General features: G+C 49.4%; 2 long non-coding RNA genes across 2 annotated transcripts; both read left to right on the forward strand.

The window, feature by feature from the left end:
• The first annotated feature begins 4,583 nt into the window (after positions 1-4,583).
• LOC126043838 (uncharacterized) lies at positions 4,584-10,252 on the forward strand. Its single transcript, XR_007507524.1, has 3 exons — positions 4,584-5,004; positions 9,773-9,907; positions 10,176-10,252. It is a non-coding gene; the product is annotated as an uncharacterized LOC126043838 (long non-coding RNA).
• Positions 10,253-11,015: 763 nt separating this feature from the next.
• LOC126043840 (uncharacterized) lies at positions 11,016-14,720 on the forward strand. The gene is made up of 3 exons (XR_007507526.1): positions 11,016-11,258; positions 13,645-13,840; positions 14,649-14,720. It is a non-coding gene; the product is annotated as an uncharacterized LOC126043840 (long non-coding RNA).
• The last annotated feature ends 3,460 nt before the right edge of the window (positions 14,721-18,180 follow it).

Consider the following 18,180-nt stretch of genomic DNA (forward strand, 5'->3'; position numbering starts at 1 on the left):
TAAACAAGTGAGCGGCATCAGTTCGTGTCCACAACTCAGTCTTGCATAGTTGCTTCGTGCTGGGGATGCATTTTGGAAAGCAGCAGAACCAGATGACTTTTGAAGTGGAAACAACGTGAAGGTTTGAATCCCTTTTGGAAAGGGTCCAAAGGGGAACTGCCACCCATGCACACCAGAGTCAATGTCGTCCGTCGCCCCCCCCCCCCCCCCAAACTGTCACATTTGGGTTGACTCCGTTGGGTTGGAAGTCACCAGCGCCTCTTACCCCGGCTCTCAACCATGCCCGCGCTGACCTCGAACGGGCTCTTTTGACCTTTTTTTTTTTTTTGGCCTTAATTCAGTCAACCCGGGCCTCTCCGGTGCCAGCCGGGGGCGGGGGGGGGGACCCGCGGCCCCAGCCCCGATCGCGGTGCGCGGTCGCCGCCCGGTGGCTGCCGGCGGCACGGCGGGACACGGCCCCGACTTATGCAGGGGACCCCCCCACCGTGCACCCCGGCAGCAGGGGGGTCACCCCGCTCTCCGCTTGGGGCGGGGGAGATTTCTTAAGGCGGACGGTCAGGGTGTCCCACTGGTGACCACGGGGACAGGGCTGAAGGGGTCAACCCCCCCCGCCCCGAGTGGGAGCATCACCCGGTGGGGAGATGGGGTGCAGGTCCCAGCCCTCGCCTTAGCAGCATGGAGGGCTGCCCCCGCCCCGGCATCTCTTACTGTCCACCGGGAACGGCTGATTAAAGCGCAAATAATTAATAATAGAAGTGGAGGGAGCTCCAGAGGTCTTTAGTCCTGGCTCCTGCCTGGGGTGGGACGGTCACCAAGGATAGATTGGGCTGGGCTTTGTTTAGCCAAGCCTTGAAAAACTCCAGGGGTAGAGAGTCCCTGACACTCCTTTCCTAGTGAAAACACCTTTCCTAAACACCAGCCTAAACTTCCCAGGCCTTAATCTGCCCCCCTCATTACATCAAATGGCCACAGTGACCATCCTCTAAACCCCGGCCAAGGAACCCAGTTCCACGAGGAATGTGGGGACCACCAGCACTTGGGCTAGAAGTACATCACCCACACCGGGTGCTCCATTCCCCACTCACAAGATGACAGAAGACATTGAGGCCGGACTCAGCATTTCTGCCTGATCAGCAGTAAGCACACTTGGAGCTAAATGAGACTCAAAAATTTCAGTGCACCCTGGGGCTACAGCCCAATTAAAATCAAGGCAGCCCATAAAACAGCTAGCTGAACAAAACAGCAGCAGTGTGGTATGAAGTGGCAGAGGGGTGAAAAAAATATTAGGGAAGTTTCTTTAATGTGTGTTGTATCATAAAAGCAATTGTTTAAATGGCTTTTCTAGTGCTCTCAGCAGTAAATACTTCTGAAAAATGCGCTAAGCAAATCTCATCTTCCTCTTTCATTTACTGCCTTGTAAATTGAAAAATTATGGTAGGAATAAAAAAACCCTTCGGTGCCTGGGAGCAGCTGTTTTGGTCGCAGCCCCCGTTCCCCGCTCAGCCCGCTGCGGCTCCCGGCTGCAGCCGGGCGGGGGCAGCTCCGGGCCGCGTTTCCCGGAGCCCTCCCGGGCTCGGGGAGGGGAGAGCCGCGGACGGGTGTCCCTCGGAGGTGCAGGGGGAGACGGTCCCTGTGCAGGACCTAGCTCGAAAACCCGTGCAGGCAGGAGCAGCTAAGCTTGGGCGGGAGCGGTTGGCAAAGCAGCTGGGTTTCCCTGCAGCCCTGAGCAGAGGGTGGTTGGACCGGGCTTGGCCACACTACGGATCCAGGCGGGAATGGCCAGGGTGTCAGCCGGGTCTCCTTGACCAGGCTGTCAACCGGGTCTCCTTGACCAGGCTGTCAACTGGGTCTCCTTGACCAGGTTGTCAACCGGGTCTCCTTGACCAGGGTGTCAGCCAGGTCTCCTTGACCAGGGCGTCAACTGGGTCTCCTTGACCAGGGTGTCAGCCGGGTCTCCTTACAAAGCCTGCGGCAGTGCTCCCCTCCTGGGCATCCCTCCAGGGCACGTTAGCCATTGCTGCTTTTGGGCTGCCGTCGTGAAGGCCTCTTTCTTCTGGCACCAACATGGTCTTTGCATGTATAGATAAGGCAGGTGCTGGCATGCTGACCACACCTGGGAAATCCAACTGCTACAGCCATCACTAAGCGCCAGCTAATTAGTTAATTCTGGCTTGACTTCTTTGGTCAATGTTGCGTTAATTCATGCTGGGAAGGTTTCCTTCAGACTGTAGTGGCTGACAAGGAGCAAGAGGGATGAACAAGTCAGCTCATTCCAGAGTGACTCAGCCAGGGAGTGCTCAGCTGTAGGTGCAGGAAGATGAACTGAATGGGAGCGAGCATGGTTCTTCGCAGAGACCCAGGCTTTTGGGGGCATAAGATGCTCCAGTCCCTTCTCATCCTCTTGGCTGGAATCTGTTAATGAACAAGGAAGACACCTGAAGCAAATCCAGCATCTGTGAGTATAAGTCCATGTCAAGAGCCAATACCTTGCAGAAAGCATCAGACATCCTCATGACAAAGTCAAGTCAATTAGCAAAGTGGCAAAGTTTGTTAGCAAGATGCAATTAATTATCCTACACAATCTGCATGGAGGAAGTAGTGCGGGCAATTGACCCTGGCACTGTAAATTGAACAGCCCTGATACAAATCATTGTTTTCATTTTCTTTTCTACCTTGGCTGCTCAGTCTGTTTTTATTAACTAAATAAGATGAACCACATCCACATTCATTTTGTTGCTGCCATTCAGCAAGAACTGAGCTGGGTGGCAATATTTTTTCTATTGTTTTTATATTTTTAGGTGACACAAATGATGTCAGATAACCTGTCCTGGATGGGAGGACTCCAAAGCTGCCCACTTCCGCCCTGTTCAAGACTAGCAGAAGAAGGGACTCAAATCACACTTAATTTGAACAGGTTTTATTGCTACTTTGGACTCAGGTTAGTAAAAAGAAATATTATAACACCACCACCACTATGAGTGGGCTTTGAGTAAAACCATCCACTCCAGACCTCCCCTGCCAAACTCTCCCACGTACAGGGGTGCTGAGGGCTGGATTTTTCCCTGGATGGGTTGGAGCTGGGGTACAGTTAGTGAATGTGTAATTAGCTCCATTCAGGACTTGACTGGAGTATTCTCAGCCTGCTTTCTGAGTCTAGCAACACTTTTTCTTTGCATCCCATTAGCCACCCCCTGAGCCCTCCTGTCCCTCCGCTGTCCTCCTCCTCCTCCAGCCTGCCCTCAAACCTCTCCCTCCCATCTCTGCCCTCCGGCGCTGACCCTGCAGCCCTCCTATTCTCACTTGGTCAACTTTTTCCCCCGTAATTATTTAACGTGATTATTGATGCTTCCCTGAACACAACCTTTTTGCGGTGATTTATGGAGTGCTTCCTCTGCCACAGCTCCCTTCTCCCCTCGCAGGGACAGGCCCATCAGGGGCTGCAGTCAGGAGGTGCCGTTTTAGCCCACATGCTGAGCACCAAATCAGTGTGTGCAAGCGCTGAAGTCCCCTGCCTTAAAGTTAGGAGGTGCCTGAGATGATGCAGAGACACCCAGGAGTGTTTAGGGGGGGGTCTAACTGATTTCAGCCAAGGATGATCTATGCTGGGGCTGAAAGTGTACAACTCTGGGGATGCTCCCGCAGGGTCTGTCCCTGGTGTGGTTTGGTACCCCTTAGACCTCGCTGGGTCTGGCATTGCCTCTATCCAACGGGGTGCTGACCCTTTCCTGGAACGGGATGGAGAAAGGGCGGCTGCGATTGCCCAAAACTGCAGAAAGATGCTCAGAGCTGGGCTGAGAGCTGGCGGAGCTCCCGGGCTCTGGTCTCTGCCTCGTCCGCAACAGGGGAAGGAGCAGGTCAGTGGTTGCAGCCCAGAACCTGGTGTTCCCACTTTCTTCCCTGCCTGCCAAGGGGCCGTCCTGCTCCGTGCCCTGCAGCCCCATGGCTGTTCACTTGGGTTTACATTCTCCTTAAGCCTCCCAGCATTAACAAGCCACTTATTCCTGGACTGATGAAAGGATAAAAGCACCGAGTTGTCCCTGGTTTATTCGCTTCCTGGGGGATAATTCAACATCTTTAACTTTCCCCAAAGGGTGTGCTTTCCTGGGGGAATCTTTGGCTAGCACTTGCAGGACGGTTTTATTGCCTCTCTGCAGGCACTGGGTGGGGAGAGGCTTTATTTTAAAGTGCTTTAACTGCTTCATTTCAGTCTTTGTCGGTTGTGTTTCCTTTCATACATACTTTTTTGGCTTTCATTTCCCAGCGCTCCCTCTTATCTGCCTTTGGAGAGAGTCCTTGTAAAAAAAAAAAAAATCAAAACCCAAAGCACTCTCCCTGGGATGCTTTCAAGAGAAAGGCCCCTGCCCCCTTTCAAACCTCTTTTGAGAAAAATAGATCCCAACCCTGCGTATGCCACAGCCTACAGGAAAGTCTTTGAAGTAAATTAAACCAAATTAGTGTCTATGATATAGATGAGCAGAGGAGCTCCCCGCTGTGTCACTGGCCTGGCCCTTTGCGTAATCTTTAACCCCTCTCCCTTGCTCCACGCTCGCCTCTAATTGACCGTGAAGCACCTGGGGGTGATTTGGAGGCGATCCCATCTGCCCTTGTGCAGGGCAGGATTTCCTACCGCCCACACCAAGGGGATGGGTAGTATTTAATAGGCCTGGGAGTAAGCTGGGATAATGAATTGCCTTCCACCTCCCTTTCCTTGTGTTCAGTATCTAATTTTGGGGTTTTTTTTCTTCTCTCTTATTCCCTCTTAATGAGAGACCCCCTGAGCCCAGGGGTGCCCCAGCATTGCCCCCGTGCCCCTGGCTGTGCTGGTGGAGGTGGAGCTGCACCTGACCCCTTTGCAGCTGAGGAGCAGGTGGAGCAGGAGGTTCCTGAGCCCTGACAGTTGTTAAATCTCTGTGGGGTGTGCTTTCCTAATGCCCTGTGCAGCCCTTTGCGTGCCTGACGTGGGAGTCAAGGAACCAGCTGAATTTGGCCATGAACTGGGATGAGGTATGCTGGTTTTTAATTCAGTCAAAAAAGGTGGTGGGTTTTTTTTTGTGTGTGTGTGTGAGGGGGAAGTGACTGTTGGGGGGATTTGAGCCTCCTTTGGCTCCTGTGTCCTGCTAGGCGGGCAGCACGTGGCCTTGCAGGCTGCAAGCTGGGTAGGCTCACAGCATGGCAATTGAGAGATACCCGTGTCAAGGGATAACTGCATGTGCAAATTATATGCATGCACATGCAAGGAAAGCATTGCATATGCAAATAACCTACCAGTGGCAGGAGGTAACTGTATATTTGATTTATCCTTCAGCAGCTGGAGGCCCATGCTTTGGTGCTTGGCCTAGGGGAGTTGTGCTGTGGGCTGGCTCCAGTCACCACGGGGAACCCTACTTGGCTTCCAGCTGCTGCTCCAAAAATGCACTGCCCTCCTGGAGGTCCTGAGTCACATATCCCAGCCCTGGCCGGATCTTGGGCACCAGGATGAGCCTTGAGTCTGCACCGAGCCCTGGGTGTCTGCTGGGCACGGTCTGTTAGCTGCTTCTCCAGCGACATTCAGTGCCCTTTGAAGGATGGCTGCGGGATTGGTCCCTCCCAGGAGAGAGCAGGGAGCAAACACCCGGGCTGAGCTCTGCCGGGGTGCTCCTAGCAGGTTTAGCTCATGGCCCTTTGGGCAGGATCTGTGCCAGAGAGGAATTTGCATTAGATGCTTCCCACACCTGCCCTTAAGGTCTGTTTGAATGCCCCTGAGCCGCTGACACCATTTTGGGGTTCACTAGAGAAACCTGCAGCAGGGTCAGCCACCCCTTTTCCTGAGAGGTCTCGGAGCAAACCTCGGGGACCTCCTTGGGACAATTGTTATTTTGCTGAGATGTCTTCATGCAGTGGCAGTAGTCTCCAAAGAGCTTTGAGCTCAGAAGGTGGCAACAGCTGCCTTTCTTCTGGCAGGGAGTGACCAGAAGTGTGTGGACGTGGCCAGTGAAGGATGGGAACGCAAGCGTGACACTTTCTGTTAACGCCAAAGGGCTGCATGACTGAATGTCCTGGTCTGGGAGAGGATGCTCTGCAGTCTTGCAGCAGCCTGGGAGCATTATCACGGGGGCTGTTCTTGCCTGGCAGTGTACGTGGCAATTATTTCGGTGCCTGCAAGCATTCATGTGGACAGAGGTTTCAGAAGGGGCCGCATATTTTATAAGCGTGGCTATAAATAAATCACGGCCAAATTAAATCACGAAGCAAAAATAAAACCCCATGAAGCTGACAGGCAAACAAACAAAATCCCCGATCTCTGCAGGAGGGGGCGGTAGGTTCCTACAGCACTTGCAGCAGGCTGCTGGGTTCAGGGTCCTAGGGAGCTCCTGTCCTGAGAGAGCTCATCTTGGAGTGGAGCTGAGCATCCACACGGTCTTGTGGATCCATTTGACAAAGTCAATCTAAAAACAGTGCTGTGCAATGCACTTCTGTGGTGCTGCCTCTGTTTCCTCACTTGCAAAGCACAGGTAGGAGCAGTGTGTACCTGCCAGCCTGTGTTGTGTGGTGGGAGCCTGGGCTTGTCCCCCAGGATCCCTGCGTGGGGGAGGCAAAGGGTGTCACGAGGCTGACCCAGGCTCTGGCGCAATGCAGAGGCACCAAGGTATGAGCCACCCACTGTACTGAGCCATCGCTGTACCGAGCAAGCACCCGTAGCATCCTCCTCCTCTGGGCTGGCTGAATAGAGCCAAACCCAAGCATTTGTTTTTGCTTATTATGTGTAAGGATTCACAGGCAGGACCAGTTTTCCTTTAAAGCGTCAACTTTCTGGCTCTAGGCTGTGGAGTCATTTCAACACAGACCAGCTCAGACTGGTGCTTGGCAGTGGTCAGCACAGTGTGTGGGATCACTTTTTGGGATGAATTGGTCCATTTTCAGAGTGGATGCGCACTCTCTGGAAGCCTGGTTCTCAGCCCTTGCTGGGACTCTGTGGGGGACTTGCACAGACGATTTCCTCCAGTCCTGGGCTTCTCTGACGAAAGGCTGGAAAAATCAAATGGTCCTGCAATGGGGTTTAATTCAGGGCAAAAGGAAGAGCCAATAAATCTCTATGAATGTAAACGATGTCATCTTTAAACGAGGCTGTGTAGTGGGTGAAGCTATTATGGGGAGGGCAGGCGGCTTCACGCTGTAAGGTCAGACTGGGTTATCTGATGCCCTCCGGGGCTGGGGAGCAGTCGGAGCAAGTTAATATCCCTTGCCCTTTCCCACCAGGCTTGTAACATCAGGCATGGCGCGAGACCTCCCCTGCATGGAAAACCTGAGTTTGTACCTAGGAAAATGCAAGGAGAGGCTTTTTAGCTGTGAAAACAAAAAGGAAATTCTCATTGCTGAGGGTGGTAGGAGGAATTATTTGCTGTTGTGTTTTAAGTGGTCTTGCTGAATGCTTCAAGTGCTCAGCGGAAAAAGAGATGAGGGGAGAAAGCAAAGGACAAGAATAAGAAAGACTGGCATTTTCACATGGCTTTGCAGGGTTTCCTGATGTGCCAGGGTGACCAGTTATTCATGCCATGTTTTCGAGCTTCATGTGCTCGTGGCCAGTGCTGTTGGTGGCTGAGCATTCCACTTGTTTTTCCAAAGCACTCCCTGTGCTTCCCACACTTCCTTGATCCATCTCTTCCAGCCCAAAGCAGTCTCAAACCTACCTTTTCCCACCAAGACAAATAGATTTAATTCAGTCTATCAATAACTGTGAGGAGCAACCAGAGCCCACCTGGCACAGGCCCAGGCATTCAGCCAGAGCTTCATCCCACCAAGACAGCAACATTCCTCTATCTGTTGCATCCTGAATGGGGGTCTCATATATGCATTTACCTGAATTCACACAGCCATGGCTGTTCTCTGAAAAAAGGAGCACACATTCAATATTTCCTCCCTTTCTGAGAGGCCAAAATCTGGGATTACTCAACTGCCAGAGGCTGTGCCTGCAGGAAATGGAGTTGGGCTGGCCTGAGGGCAGCGCTGCATGAAGCTCTGCCCTCCTCTCCCATGCAGTGCAGGTGTGCTGGGATTTGGAGGCTCGGGTGCTGTTGCAGGGATGTCAGGGCATGCCCTGCCCCTGGACCAGCAAAAGCTTAAGGTATGGCTCTCATTGCAAAAAGCAGAGTGACAGCAATTGTGGCAGAGCTGCTTTTACTCAAGGCTGTCCATGCATTTGGATCCTGGATGCTGCCCTCTCCTAACAGCCCTCAGGTGCTCTGCCTTTAGCCCTGAAGCTGTTGTACCACCCAGGTGAGCAGTGTAGGTGGGCGCTGCAACTGTGGGTGGGGATTTAGGAGGTCCAGTCTGGGATCGTAGCCTCCTGACTGCTATAGTGTGGTGTCACCTTGGTTTCCCCAGCAGGCAGGGCTGTCTCTGGCTGTGCACGGTCCCATGGAAACGCTGCAGGTCCAGCCAGGGATCTGGTGGCAGGACAGAGCATCTGGCAAGCAGGTACTACAGTGTGGCACTTCACAACTGTGGAAATCAGGTGAAAAAGCATGTTGGTGATGATGGCAAACTGCAGCAGAGTAGGGAATTCAGTGGATTGACCCTCTCCTTCATCCTTTTTTTGCTGTGCTATAGTCTTATTATAAAAAATAGATGGGGTGGGCAGGAGGTGAAGCAAGAGAGTAAGTGACTTGCTCAGGATGGCACCGGTTCCCCATTAAAGAGCTGTTTGGAGCACCCCAGTGCCCTCAGTCAACATCCCAGGGACTGGGGTGATGCATCCCCTGCTGCCTCCTGGGGATGGCTGGATCCCAGCAACGTCCTCCAAAACCCAGAAAGGGAAGCTGAGGCAGTGGGGAGAAAGGTTGAGGAAGGGTGGGGAACCCCTAGCACTTAAATATTCTAATCACTCTATCTTCTGGGAGATAATACTTTTAATTTTCGTCACACAAAGAATATGTCCTGAACCAGAAGGGGTTTGCTTAATTCATCATGCTTGCTTTCCACACAATACCAGGGCTGACAAGCATAACATTTTAAAATGAGAGAAGTGGACATAATTAATGCTCATGAATTGCAAACGCTTCTTTATTAAAGGGCTTTTGCTTGCCCCTGGACCATCTGCTTCATATCACTGGGCCGGGGTCCTGAGGCTATAATAACTTGCAGCTTTAATAATTTTACCTCTTAATTAAAGCTCATCTCAAAGTGCAGGAGCACAGACATGTTCCCAGCCCAGATTTGATTTTTAACAGAGGAAACCTTGAGGGAAGGGTAATCGAATTTGCATCCTTACTTTGAAGCATCCCTCCAACAAGGCAGAATAAACCTGCTGCCTGGAGAGGACCATAGGGGCAGTGTCCTCCAAGCTGCGGGCTTTCTAGGGACCAGAGGTCTGAGCTCTGGACCTCTGCTCCTCCTGTGATGGCCATGGACCCAGTGCACGGGGTGCAGAGCAAAAGGGTGGCTGCTGCTCACCCAGCCCTCAAGGGATGTGAAGCCCTGGGTGGTGGGGCTGGCGTGGAGTGGGAGAAGAGTAGCCCATGCCTGGATCCTGCAGGGCTCCGGAGAGGCCAGGCTAAAGCACTAGGCAAGCTTCTGCCTAAGCAATAGGAGGGCTGATGGCATTTTTACCGTGCAAGAGGGTCCCAAGCCCATATGCCCTGGTGTTCAGTTAAATAAAGCCCAGGGCTGTGCAGGGGAGATGATCACAGGCTTTGCCTGGTGCCACTGGAGCCTTGGGGCACCCCATGCAGCAGACCCCAAAGCTTTTCAAGGGCTGCAGTAAAGCTGACACCATCCGCATCTGCTCTCCCCACAGATTCAGGTGACCTTCCAGGGAGCTGAACTCCATTTAGATGGGATGAGTTGACAGCGCGTGAAATACGGTGGATTAATTCACACTTCATTGTTGCTAGACATGAGGCCGAAGGTCGAGGTCCATTAAGAAAACTAGGTATGAATTAATGCCCTGTAATTCACAACTGCAGGCCTTCTTATGGACAGAACATTTTATTCTAAAATGTTGTTTTAATTATTTATGTGTTAATTGATTGCTATCCAACTTGATTCAGCAAAGGTGCATTAATGAGGATGAGTTTGGTTTTGAATGACACTTCGTTTGTCCACATTGAAAAAAATCAATACATAACCTAAGATCCAGAGACACATCTTGATATTTTTTTTAATTTTTTTTTTTATTTTATTTTATTTTATTTTCCTAGTAGTTGAAATGGTCCAAGTAAGCCAGAGACAAGTCTATCAGAGTGATCTGCTTAACAACATCTGCCTTGGAAACACAAAGCCATGCTCCAGGTGGGGGACATGGAAGCACTGATCCAGGTAGCTAAGAAAACACAAAGTGATTGCAAACGGCTATTGCAAAGCCTCTTCCCCAATGTGTCCCCACTAGCTGTGCCCGACCACAGCCAGGCTTGGGGCTCCAAGGGTCCCTTCTGCACCTAGCAGCAATGCACGTAGCGCTGGGTGACTGCCTAGAAGGGCTTCAGGTCTAATACCTGCACAAGCCAATTACTGTCCAGAGGGGGGTTTGGTCCTTGAAAGCCTGGGAACAGGAATTATTTTATTTTTTTTTGCTAGCAGAGAGCTGTTATCCCATCCTGTTGAGACTCTGGCACCCCTGGAGTAGGAAGGGGTTGTGGAGGTCTGTGATGCTGCAGGCAGCAAATACTCATCATCTGCAGCAGCGTCAAGTGACTCAAAAAATGACTACAATCAATTGAATCATGTCTTTTCTTTATATTCTTGGAAGTTCAGAGAAAAACATTTATTTTAGTCTTTGCAACAGTTTCCTTTTGTTTTTGCTTTACTGACCAAAGCAGCTGGTTTTCAAAAACCTTTTCAAGACTAATCTTCTGGTTTTGGTTACAGAAAACAAAACAAACAGCTGCTTTTCTGTAACCAGCATTTACTTTAAGGAAAATTCTTGCTTTTAATGAAAAATTGGAACAAATGATTAATCATAGTTTTTCCTTTCTTATTTTTTTTCCCCTGTGAAAATTTTAATTTCCAGTGACATGTCTCCAGCCAAATTTCCATTTTGATGGTGAGTGCACAGCCAGCTCTGCCTCTGAGTTTCTGCCCGCCTGGGCTCACCCAGGAAATTAGGTGATGTCTGGGTTCGATCTGCGACACTGCAGGTTGCTTGGCTCAGCAGGGTGCAAGCAATTACACAAGGAACGGCCTGTGCCTGGTTGCTCCAACTAAAAATATCTGGCCATACAGCACAGCGTGTTCAAGCTGAGTGTGTGGGAGCACGGCTTGCCGGGGAAAGCACACATGGACAAGTAAGCGTAGCACAATACTGAACCAGGCTGCTGTTAGAAATCCATTTATTTATTATTATTTTTTTCCCCTTCAGATGGAATCCCCCTTGAAAGGGAATGGACAAAAGACCTGTTTCCTTCCTGTACTTGGATCATTTTCTACCTTTGCCAGTGGCACAGGAGCAGGGATTCGCAGCAGCTGCCTTCTGGGGTTCTTGTGGGCTTTTGAAGCCTCATCCATTACGGATGGAGCTGGGTGGGAAAAGCTGTCCCTGTCCCCATCCCTTCCACCCCCCCCCAAACTGTTAATAAGCCCTGACCTGGGCTTGTATCTGTGTGTATCTCTGAGAACCTTACATCAGGTTTTGGGAGAAACCTTCCCATCGCATCTCTTTATGTTTTTAACCTCCATTGATTGTGTGGGACCTTTTGATTGCTGCTGGGCAGAAACCCTCATGAAATAGTGGGGTGTCAGTCCTCCCCCTTCCCTCGCAGGAGCAAAAGGGAGCTGTGTCACCAGGGAAGGGCAGTGGGACACAGGGACAAGTGCCTTGCAGGGAATTGGGTGGAGGGCTTCGGAGCTGATATTTTGAGTCTTCCCTCTGCTCTCCCCCTGTGACCTTGGGCATGTCCTGCTGTCCCGGAGCTGGGAACACTGCAGCAAGCCCAGGAGCTGCAGGGAGGGCTGGCCCTGTCACCTCTGCCCAGGCAAATGGCAGTTATCCAAGCGATGTTTGGGAGCTGCCTTTTGGGTTGTGTTTCCCAATAACTACGAGGGCTAAAAATGAGTTTTGTGTGTTTCTGGAAAGCTGAGGCTCTTAAGGAGTTACCCTGTTTCTGGAAGCTGAAGAAAGCACTTATTAGGAGGCCTGTGATAAGCCCACAGCATTGGCTATAGAAGTGGGAGACGGTTGGGAAAGGGCTGAAGGATCCGTAGGGATGAGCGACATCCCGGGGATTAGGAGGAAAGGGCTAGATGTGAATATGCACTGGAAGGCTTCTTTCCAAAACAGAATCAAACCCTGAATTCTGCAGAAATGAAGGACCCCCAGTCCTTCAGGTAACATACACCCCATTCAGCAACTCCCCCCAAAGACCACACAGCCCAAACGAGCTATTCCCAGGAGCTGCAGGAAGACTTTCCTAATTTTGCAAAGGTTCTTGGGGCTGCGGGAACACAGGGAAGGATGAGCATGATGGATGCAGCAGGTCTGTCCCACGCTGGTGCCTTTCCTCATTTGCAGGTGTAGCATCAAGGAGACACCGAAGCCGGTACAAAAGCAGACCCTAGGCTCTTTGAAAGTGAAAGTGCTGCCACGAGAGGGTGCGTGTGTCCTTGTAGTTGAGCTTGCAGGGTGCAGAAAGAGCATCCAAAGGAATTAGTGCAAGGTCCTCGGAAATGCTGTGCAGCCAAGGTCTGTGTGTCCTGAGGAGCTGGGAGGAAATTCAAGACCCCAACCAGCTCAGTTGCCTCTTGGTGCTCTGTAGAGTCAGTCAGTTAATGTGCAAAAAAAAAAATAAAAAAATCACTGCCAAGCACCAGTTAACCTACTGAACTGTAGCAAAACAAAGAAGAAATCCTTTGACCCTGGTGCCTGCACTTTAGTGGTTTGTACCAAGCAGTTCAGGGGGGGTCCCAGCGTGGATATTTTATTCCAACAGAAAAGCGTGTGTTAACAGGGTGACTGCTAAATGATGCAAACACTGAACAAACAGGAATGCTGGAGCAGAAACCTGGAGGGACAGTTTCCTCTGTCCTGCATAGCTGTGAGGTTGGTGCACTGATGCATGAGACCGGCCAAGCACGGCAAACTCGCAGCATGCACCGGTGCTCAGAGGAGTTTGGCTTCTCTGTGTATACCTTGGGCTAACAGTCCTGTGCCTGCTTCTGCTATGTCCCAGCTCAACACTGTGGCCCAAAAAATAGACTTTGCTGGTTCTAGCAGACCCGTGCTGTGGAGGAGACACCGGCTTGTGTGATTCCTGCTTGCTCTGATGGCTCCCAAGTCAAGCCCTGGGTGTGCTGCAACTGGCCCAGCAGGTGCTGACCCTGAATTTTGTAGGCTGGTAAAAGCTAGGGGATAATCTACAGTTCAGGTGAAATCTTAGTAATTCAGGGGGCAAATGGCTTTTTGTAACAGCTCTGCTTAAATGTAGAGAGAAGGGACCTTTTCTGCAACGGGTGGGCTGCTGTGATCCTGGAAGATGCCCTGTGCGCAGTCACAAGATGCAAGTGTTCTGCTGAGCAGCAAGCAGCACTTTTTCCTGATCATTCAACTTTTCCTTTAAAATATAGCCTGGAAAGCAAGGGAAATTTAGGAAGAAGAAAGAAAAGAAGCATTTAGCTTTTAAAAAAAATTCACAGCGTTTCCCCTGAGAAGTGGTTTGCATTTTTTCCATTACACAGACTCCAAGGGCCTCCTCCTGCACAGCCTTGCCAGCTTGAAGATGTCTGGGAGCAGACACGACCGTGCTGCGTTCCTGATCATGAGCTGATGAGAGATGCCTCCTACAGACTCAGTAGCCCCATTTGCCTGCCGAGTTGCCTTGTTTGTTCTTAGAGCAGCAGGCGAATGGACCCTCACTCCTCTACGCAAGAAAAGGTAAAGAAGTGATGCTGGGAGGATGTGGGAGACTCTACGAATGGACTCCAGCCCAAGCAGCCTCACATACGAGATGATAATGAGCAGGAGGGGAGTCCCATGTCCCGTCCCCCCGTCCCCCGTCGTCCCCCCCCAAGCTAGACACTCCTTTGGGCTTTCAGCTGCCCAAGAAATGCGAGCTGGTGCCCAGGGAAGCAAACTTCATACCAGGGGCTCAGACGGATCTCACCCCCAGCTCTCAGGAAATTAGGGTTTTCAAGGCAAAGGCTGAGGGTTTTGGTGGGGTCTGTACTGTGGTTGCAGTGCCAGAGGGTATGGAACAAGGTTGAATGGGGTCTGTGCAGGACAGGCAGCACAGGCAGGAAGTACTTTGTACAAAAATGGGGTGGGAAAGAGGGAAATGTTTCACCATCATTTTCTAGAGAAAACTTCCAGATTAAAACCAAAATCCCATCATATTGTCAAAAAAAGGGGTATTGCCCATAGACAAGGATGTCATAAAGGGTGGAAAAAGGCACCTATCGAGGGAGCTTTTCAGTGAAAAACCTTTGCCCAGCCCGCACTCACACCCCATGGTTCTCCCGCGGGAGGACACGTTGGCGAGGGGGTTTATTTATCCAGCTGGAATGCAGATCCTAAACCTTTACGTCTAGGCCAGGTTGCTTAGCTCAAGTGTTTTGGGGTGACTGGAGTTTTATTCCATGCATGGTATGGATGCCCTCAAAGAGATGAAAAAAACCAAATGCTTTGGGCGTGGTCTCAGGTTTAATACGAACAATATTGTTTCTATTATTTTGTTGTGTCAAAGGGACCCTGTTCAGGCATTAAAAGATGGGAGCTGGAAGGACATCGAACAGAAGATGGGAAGCACAGAGGAATTACAGAAGGTAAATGAATCTTCCCATTTCTTTCCAAATGAGTTATTAATCATCTCTCATTTACATATTCATTAACCATAATACACACCATATTTTTATTAATGTGGTAAAGAAACAATTATAGGTGAAAAATGGGTTGTCTGTTTATTTTATACATGGATCTTGTTCCTCATTTGCATGATTTAAAAAATGATGTTTCTTCTTGCCACACAAAAAAGAAACTGCTCAGGACATGTTCCAGCCTGAGACTATGGAAAGGGCTGTTTGGCTGAATACCTGGGAAACAAGAAGTTGCACATACCCACCAGAAACTGGCATTGGGGGATTTTTTATTTATTTATTTTTTTTTTTTTTGCCAGGAATGGGTTATACTAAGTCAGTCCTGGGGTGCAACAAGGGAGAACAGACTGGTTCCGGTATTTTCAGTCTGGTGGTCCCTGGCTACCTCCTGGTCGTAGGGTTTCAGAAGGTGCTTTGTGAAGGGACAGCAAATCAACACAGAAGTCCTCTCTATGCATTTCCATTCAAGCAAGTGAAATGTGGGGAGCAGAAATAACAAATGAATATTCAAAGCCTAATTCTGAATTGATTATAAAGAGGAGCCGTCAAATGGTCAATAGCTTCTTTTATTCTCATGGAAGTGACATGAACCTTGGTTTAAAATATTTGAGGAACTATATCCCCAAGTTCCTTTCCACTTCCTTCCCTACAGTTTTGTGATGAATATTACTGGATTGCAATATGCTTTTTGGTAAGCCAGGTGTGAGCCACTCATTCAAAGAGGAAGCCTTTCTTTTCCCACTTCCATTTTTGGTCAAGAAGATTAAGCTGGAGTTATGCAAAATGATGTTGCAGGGAAAAGAATACATTGTCAATTAAAACCTCATATTGCGAGTTCCTGTACGTGAGCAGTGCGGTTGGGAGCGTTGTTTGGATGGTTGCTGAAACCAGACATCAAATCTGGCTTTGGGAAAGGTCCTTCCCATCCCCATCTCCCCAATCCCACTGGCAAGTGAGATAAGAGCTCTTTGCCTCTTCCTGTAGCAAGGGGAGCAACCCAGTTTCTAGGGTTCTTCCTATGCAGGGGCTGAGGCTCAGACACAGCCTCCAGCTCCACAAATTCCCATCCTGGTGACAACTGGGAGTCCAGGGCTGTCCAGGAGAGGCAGGGCTGTACCCTTAGTTTGCTTCCTATAAACCTTTCCTAGGTGCAGGCATTGGGCACTGATGGACACTGCATACAGCGCAGGATGGGCCCTGGGTGCACATGAGGTGGTGTCTTGTCTGCCCTGCATGCTATATTCTCATCATTTGGGAAAAAATAAGGTCTTTGAAACTGTCTTTTCTCTGGGAAATGCTGTTTGCAGATAAAGAGCATTTTACCACAACATCTGAAGATGTTGCAGACATTGGGAACCAAGGGAGCACCCCTTGCAGTTCCAGGAGGGATGCTTACAACTGTCAGAGTTTTGTTTGTGAGACCAAAGACCTTCCTGGAAAAATTTCTCCCTATATCAGGAGAAAATCATGTTTCAAGTCTGCCTGGGGAAAGGGAAAGAGCATCCAGGCAGTTGGTTGGTTGATGGACATGTATTTCTGTCTGTCCTCATGCACCTTCTCATGCTCAAATGCCCTGCCTGATTTCAACTGAATTTGACAGGAAGGTAAATATCTAAATAACAAATCTGTGTACCTACATGGAAAACTGGCTGCTAAGGAGGAAGAAAACCCAAACCCTGCTGAGGTTTGGACAGCCTCAATTTTGCTCTAATCGCTTTGGCCGGATTCCCACAGCCAAGCACGGCAGCTGATGTGTCACAGCCAACTTGTCCTGTGAGGGGAGTTGCAGAAGGAACAAGAGAGGAATTTTATAGGCATGGGCAGAGATGACAGAAATCTTAGCCTAATTCAGTTATGAAATCAGTCGAAGGAGAGACACACATCCGTAGGAAAACAGAGTACGTTCGCTTTGCTGTTCCTAGGACTGCTGGTCTCCTGTCTACAGGTGGGAGCTCAAAATACCTTTTTGTTCTCAACAAGAAAGCTGTATTTATTTCTTATTTGATTTTTTTTTTTTTTAAAGCCCCTGATTGGGAAGGGGAAGTTTCTTTCAGAGACCATCTGCAAAGTGGGTGAAGTTTGGTCTATTCCCATAGAAGTCCTTGTTGGCACAGGAAGAAATGGCAAAATTTAACAATGAATGAGAAATTATAAACATTTGTTGAAAGCACCTGGCTCTGGGCATAAGCCTTCTTTCACTGCAGTCCAGTGGTTTCACGCTGCCCTGCTCTCCTTGATGGCATGTAGCAATTCATGACACCTTCCATTTTTTGCAAACAGGCAAAGTGCCCCACAGTGTCTGTGGTTTTCCATTTGAAAGAGTCTGGTTAGTGTATTTGTTCTCCTTTATTAATGATATTTTTTGATAGACTTCTGTTTCTCCATTTTCTGGCTGGCATTTCTCTTCTTTTTATTTAACAACTATTACTGCTTAGGAATGCTTTCCTGCCTTTGGTATTAATGTGTCCTGGAACTGCATTAGAAGTACGTTGCACAGCCCCAATTTCTCTTCCCCAGTGTCACACAACGTATGAAAACCAGATGATCAGAGGTTTTTAAAAAAACTTCTATAATAAGTAAATCAAAAGAAATCACACCGAGGGTGCTCGGTTTAAAACCCGAGGAGTGCTGGAGATGGAAAGCATCACATGGCTCACTCGACGTTCCCCTGTGCTGTTGAGAGCTCCTGGAAGATCAGCAGGGCTATATTATGTGAACATCAATTCCTCTTTCAAGAGAGAATGCCTATATCTTCTATAGATATATCAAAGCTATACTTAATTTTGCTTTAATTACAGCATAGCTGTTTTCCTGCAGTTTGAACCAGCATATACCAATATTGTGCTAACGATAAAAACACATGAGTATGGCCCAGTGCTTTTTGGTATCTGCTAAAAATTGGTGGGTAGTGCTATCTTCATTTTCTAAATGGGAAACTGAGGCATGGGAAAAACTTTGCATGCCTCCAAGTCACCTGGGAGGGTAATTGTTCTCTCCTACCTCTTTTCTGTCTTGATGGCATAAATTAGCTGGGGCAGGATGGGTCCCAGTGTGTCTGCACAGGACCTAGCACAGCTGCGCCTTACCTTAGCTGAACAAAACTAGTCTCATCATAAACAAGGCGGTTAGCGTGACTGTAACGCTGAGGAGTTTTCAGGACTTCCTTACTCTGCTTTTATTCTGGTCAATCCATCAATACTGTGAGAGGGAATGATTTTATCTTCTTTACAAAGTTTGAGCAGCTGCTGCCATTGGTCTTCGCACCACTGGGCTACCTGAGCTCCAGACCTGCCCCTGAGCTTCCCACCCTTGTCTCCTTTTCACTTTAACATACCACCTCTGGCTCTGTACCAGAAAACACTCATCTGCATCCCCTGTGGGGTAGTCACAGGGTCACAGCTC

The sequence above is a fragment of the Accipiter gentilis genome, chromosome 10, assembly GCF_929443795.1.
Source record: "Accipiter gentilis chromosome 10, bAccGen1.1, whole genome shotgun sequence".
Classification (NCBI taxonomy): domain Eukaryota; kingdom Metazoa; phylum Chordata; class Aves; order Accipitriformes; family Accipitridae; genus Astur; species Astur gentilis.